Source organism: Hemitrygon akajei, chromosome 1 (genome assembly GCF_048418815.1).
Source record: "Hemitrygon akajei chromosome 1, sHemAka1.3, whole genome shotgun sequence".
Classification (NCBI taxonomy): Eukaryota; Metazoa; Chordata; class Chondrichthyes; order Myliobatiformes; family Dasyatidae; genus Hemitrygon; species Hemitrygon akajei.
The window spans coordinates 153,431,600-153,437,859 of NC_133124.1; positions in this window are offsets into that span (position 1 = coordinate 153,431,600).

The window sequence follows — 6,260 nt, forward strand, 5'->3', positions numbered from 1 at the left end:
AAACTGTGCCACCATCCTACCTTGCCATCATTCAAAAGACGTATGGTTAGTAAGTAAATTGTCATATGGATGTAATTTGGTGGCACAACCTCATTGATCTAGAAGAGCCTGTTACCATGCTGGATCTCTAAATAAAAATAAAATACATATGGTGATTTCTGATGGACTAAGCAGTCACTTGTGTTGGTGAGGAAGTGTGAGATTTAACAAGAGCTCAGAGCCTTTTGGGACATTGAAGGGGCTTCAATCATAACAATCTTTCAGGCACTAAACAAAGGCCTGTAAAAAGCAGCCAGGCGTAAGCAGAGCAGCCACCATGGGAATGGTCATTGTGTGAGTGGCCATCGTTAGAGTGGCTTTGGCTCAAGAGTCTTGGGCGAGAAGAGGCGAAGGCACTAATTATGTTTCGGTTAATGTTTTTTGTAATTTATTTTTTATTGAAGTTCATCAGCAAACAAACATTCCCATAGATGTATTTCAGATATTGTACATATATATCATAGTTCAAAATGCCACAAATCTCACATAATATTTATCTGATCTACACACTTATAGAGAAAAGAGGAAGGAAAGAACAAGCAAAAGGAGAAAACTATGTACAAGTAGGGAGTGATTTTTCTTAAACAACATAGTCATTGATTTGTGAGAATAAAATCAGGCCTATGAGGTGTTATGTAGTTGAACCATTTCCCCCAGTATGAATCAAATTGTTCCAACTTATGATTAACAGACGCTGTTATCTTCTCCATTTTGTAAATGTCCATTGTAATTTCCATCCATGCATTTAAGCTTGGGCTCTACTGTGATAACCATTTCCTGGTAAGAGCCTTTTTACCAGCCACCAGCAGTACATTCATTAAATATTTATCTCTTTTCAACCATTCTTAAGGTATATACGCAAAATATATGGTCTTACTTTCAAAGGGTATTTCACATTTAAAGATGTCTTGTAGGGTATTGTGTATCCCACTCCAATAGTCTTTAACAACAGGGCATTCCCAGAAAATATGATAATGATTTGCATTTTGATTTCCACAATTTCTCCAGCAAACTATCATAATGGGATTTCTGAGAGGGTGTAATAAAATATCTTATCAAGTTTTTCCATCTGAACCCCTTCCATTTCTGTGAATTGGTACACTTCCATTGATACCTCCATATTGTTGTCCATTCTTCCTCAGATATAATATCCCTCCTTCCTTCTCCTATTTTGATTTAATGTATGATGTTGAACGTGTTTTAAGATTTGACAAACACTTATACACTCTTGAAATGATTCTACGACCGTTATCTGAATTATATGCTTATCTAAATTGCTCTATCAAACATGTACTTGCCTTGGTCACATTTTTAACCGACCTATTAACATATTGTCACATCTGTATATACTGATAAAAGTCTTGTTTTTCTAATAATTGTTTCTCTTTAAGCATTTCAAAACTGAACAGTGTTCCTTCTTTCATTATATTGCAAAGAACTGTTATTCCTTTAGCTGTCCAGTCCTTAAATCTAGCATCCAATTTATTTGGTGTAAAATCTGAGTCATATGCACACCATTTAAGAATTGCAATATCTCCCTCTAGATTATATTCTTTTATAGTAGTTTTCCATATTTTAAAAGTCAATTTCACCCATGGGTTATCGATAGTATTTATGTATCTTTGCAGGTTGTTATCAGCCAGAATTGCTTGTATGGGGACAGGAAGTACCTGCTCCTCAATGTTTTTCCATTGAGCGTCATATGATGGGTTACACCAGCATATCACAGCTCTCAACTTGCTGCAAAATAATCTCTAAGAGAAAGTAGGCCCCATTCCCCCTTTTCCTTGGCTAATTGCAAAGTTTTGTGACAAACTTTAGGCCTTTTACCTTGCCATATATACCTTGATAACATTTTGTTCCATTCATTGAATTGATTTTGATTAATTTCTATTGGTAGGGTCTGAAAGAGATATAACAGTCTGGGTGTGACGAAGGCCCGTCACTGATTACAGACGGCACATGACACATTCAGTAAAACACTCAAAGGGTCATCCACACACATTATTCCCCTCTGTCACTGTGGTGAGTGCACGCATCACAACAAATCAACAGTCACAATTTTACACTCATCCCCAGCAGTAATAGGTATGAAAAAAAAGAAACACACTATGTCACAGTTTAATTATCTCAGATCAATTTATTCATATTCATCTTTCCAATAAGTGTTTTGCTGAAGTGTCATGATAATCTGACATTTCTCTTCTTCACAGTCGCTGGGTCTGAAACAGAGCTGTTGCATAGAGCTGTCTAATGTAGAGGCAGCAGTAACCTGCACAGGTGTGCTGATGGTGGAGGATACCATCTTTAACTGGGTCAAGGCTTATGTTACCTAATTACTCATCTTGTGGTAAAGTTTTGAGGTTTATTTAAGTTAATTAACCGGGAAATGGTGACTCCTATAATGAGGTATATGTGTTTATTGTGAGAACTGGCAGTAAAGTTTCAGATTGTGTGAAATAGAAGGTAATTGAGTTAATTAGATTTTGGTTGGTCTAGGGGAGGGGCTTAGCAGTTATAAGCCTCGGGTTACCAAGGCTTTGGGTTTTTTTTCTGTTTAGTCTGAGGGTGGCTGTTAACCAGACAGGCGACAATTGCAAGCTGTATATATATTGTATTTTTTCCCATTCTTTTTCTTGTTTTGATGTGGACATCCAGGTTTTGGTTTTTCCACTATTTTTGTAAATAAAAGCACCTCAATCTATTTTTGCGACTCAAGCCATCTGGTTATTCTTCTTAGACAGTTGACCCACAGTTGCTTGTGACACTGGGCAATAATAATTTTAGTAGATTCAATCCTTGAACTGAGACTGAAAAAAGGAATTAGGTTCCATCTTGTTATATCTTCCTTAATTTTTTTATATATAAGTGGATAATTGCATTCTGATAATTTTGCCAAATCTTTTGGCATAATGATGCCCAAGTATTTCAAAGACTCTGTTTGCCATGTCCAGGGATCAGGGATATCTACTTTCAATTTCTCTTGGTGGGCTATAGTAATATGAAAGTAATTGGGTTTTATCTATGTTGATCTTGTATCCTGAAAATTGACCATATTATTCAAAGGATTGCATCAATTTAGGTAAAGAGTATGTTGGTTGCCCTAGATAGATCAAAGTGTCATCCACATAACAAGCCAATTTATGCTCTGTCCCTTTAATAGTAATTCCCCTGATATCTTCATTTTGTCTGATGTATTGAGCTAATGGTTCCAGATATAACGCGAATAGTGGTGACCATGCACAACCCTGTCTTGTGCCCCTTTCTAGGGTAAGACTATTTGATAAATATCCATTGATTTTAATCCTAGCAGTAGGATTGTCATATAGTGTCTGTATAGTTTTAATAATTGTGTCTTGGAAACCAAATCTATGTAAAACTTTGTAAAGAAAATTCCAATTAACCGAATCAAATGCCTTTTCAGCGTCCACGCTTATCACTATTGCTTCGATTTTTTTTTGTATATGATCCATTATGTGAAGTGTCCTTTGTATATTGTCTAGTGTTTGACATTGTTGTATATACTTGTCTGATCCTTATGTATCAGTATGGGTAGAAACTCCTGTAATCGTTTGGCCATGATGGAGGTAAATAACCTATAATCTGCATTAAGAACGGATATTGGTCTAAATGACTCACATTCCAATTTATCCTTGCCTTCTTTCGGTATAGCTGAGATTATTGCTTCCTTCCAGCTAGGTGGCATTTGTGCCTTTTTTAGAGCCCAGTTCAGTGTGGGGAGTAAAACAGTAATTAACTCATTTTTAAATTCTTTGTACCACTCTGCCGTATACCCATCTGATCCTGGTGACTTGCTTAATTTAAGCCTACTAATTGCAGCTTTTAATTCAACTTCAGTTATGTCAGCAGTCATCATTCTATTGTTCTTCACTAAAAGTGTGTAACTCTAGAGAATTCAAGAAGGTGTCAATGTGGGTTATGCTTCCCCCTGGAACTTTGGAATATAGAGTTTTGTAAAACACTTCAAAAGCTTCTTGAATTTCACTAAGCATTTTTTTAATCATTTTTGTTCTTGGATCCCTAATTCTATGAATTCTATTTTCTGCTGTCTTTTTTTTCCAGTTTCCTCACCAGTATTTTCATAGATTTCGATCCACTTTCATAATGTCTCTGTTTCAGAAACATTAAGTTTTTCCTGATTTCTTGCGTAGCCAAACTATTAATTTCATTCCTAATTTTTTTTAATTTCCTCTAATGTATCCTGTGCCAAATTCAATTTGTTTTTTTTCTAGTTCCTTCAGCCTATTTTGTAATTCCTCTAATGATTTATTCCTTATTTTTTTCTTATATGAAGATATCACTATAATTTTCCCTCTTAAGACAGCCTTCAGAGTATCCCATAGAATGGGAAGTGAAACCTCTCCATTATCATTAAATTCTAAGTAAAGACCAATTTCTTTTTTAATTTGTTCCTTAAAGTACGGATCATTGAGTAGACTTGAATTTAGTTTCCAAATAGTATTCTTTGATTGTAGGTCAAAATCAACAGATAAATATATAGGTGCATGGTCACTTACATCTATTGTCCCAATTCCACAGGTGTTTATTTTGTCTTTGTCTTTTCCAAATGTTATGAAATAGTCTATTCTTGTATATACAGAATGGGGAGCAGTGCAATGAGTGTAATCCCTTCTGTCAGGGAAAAGGTCCCTCCATATATCAATTAGACCAACATCCTCAATAAGTGTATTAACTTTCTTATGTCAGGATTTTGTTTCATAGGTTTTTCTATTGGAAGAGTCTAACTTTGGTTGTAATTGTAAATTTAAGTCCCCCCCCCCCCACATATCAAGAGACCTTCTGTTTCCATTACCATAATATTAGTAATTTTTGAAAGAAACTAATATCACTTCCTTGGGGTGCATATATATTCAATAGGTTAACTGAATTTCCATCTATATTCTCCCTTACCAGAATATATCTGCCCTCCTTATCTCCCATTTTGAATACTTTTTCAAAATTTAGCTTGCTTGAGATAAGAATAGCAACTCCTCTCATATGTCCTGATTTATATGAGGAGAAAAACAAATTTGTGAAGCCCATTCTCTTTAGTTTCCCATGCTCATTATCACTTGTGAGTTTCCTGTAAATATACTACATGGGCTTGTTCTTCTTTCATTTTGGATAGAATTTTACAAAATTTTATTTTGATTGGATTTAACAGCCCATTGACATTAAAAGAAATGAATTTTACTTTGTCCTTAGCCATGTGCATTTATCTGTCAATATTTCATTGAAATTAGCAGAATAAAACTTAATCAATCTACTCCCTGAACAAATAAGAACCAAGAAACACGAATAATAAAAAAGGCAAAAAAGATGTGATTCCAAGGTTGAGGTCTCTGGTAGATGACCCTGGGTTGAGCTAGAGGAAATGTCTAGCCGTGGGGGATAGCCTGTCCTACCTGTGAGTTGAGGGCCCCCATTGCAGTACCCATAAAAGTAAGTGAACAAATCTAACTCCATTACACAGAAAAGTTTTCCTTGTGTATTCTTCCCAGGTATATGTTCTCATTTACATGGGAAAAAGGAGTGAATGAATGAATAAAAAAATAATTGAGTAATATAAAATCCACATTATAATAAGTATTTCTTGAGATAGGTATAGCACCATCTAGTTTTGCTTCTGTTTAGCTTATCAACACTTTTAAAGTTAGCCAAACCTTATGGCTCTTCTGGAGGGGGAGAGATCTGTCTTCGGAAAACTCACAGTCTCTTTCTGTTATACTTCTCTCGCCCTCCTCCTGTCCCCTGTTTACTCAATTCTCTCACTATTTCCCAAGTAGACCGGGATAACTGCTCAGCCAGGCTTTCCCTCGGTTGGATCCCGCTGACGGGCAATCATCTGGCCTTCATGTCTTTAGATAGAGATAGATAGATAGATAGATAGATACTTTATTCATCCCCATGGGGAAATTCAACTTTTTTTTCCAATGTCCCATACACTTGTTGTAGCAAACTAATTACATACAATACTTAACTCAGTAAAAAATATGATATGCATCTAAATCACTATCTCAAAAAGCATTAATAATAGCTTTTAAAAAGTTCTTAAGTCCTGGCGTTTGAATTGTAAAGCCTAATGGCATTGGGGAGTATTGACCTCTTCATCCTGTCTGAGGAGCATTGCATCGATAGTAACCTGTCGCTGAAACTGCTTCTCTGTCTCTGGATGGTGCTATGTAGAGGATGTTCAGAGT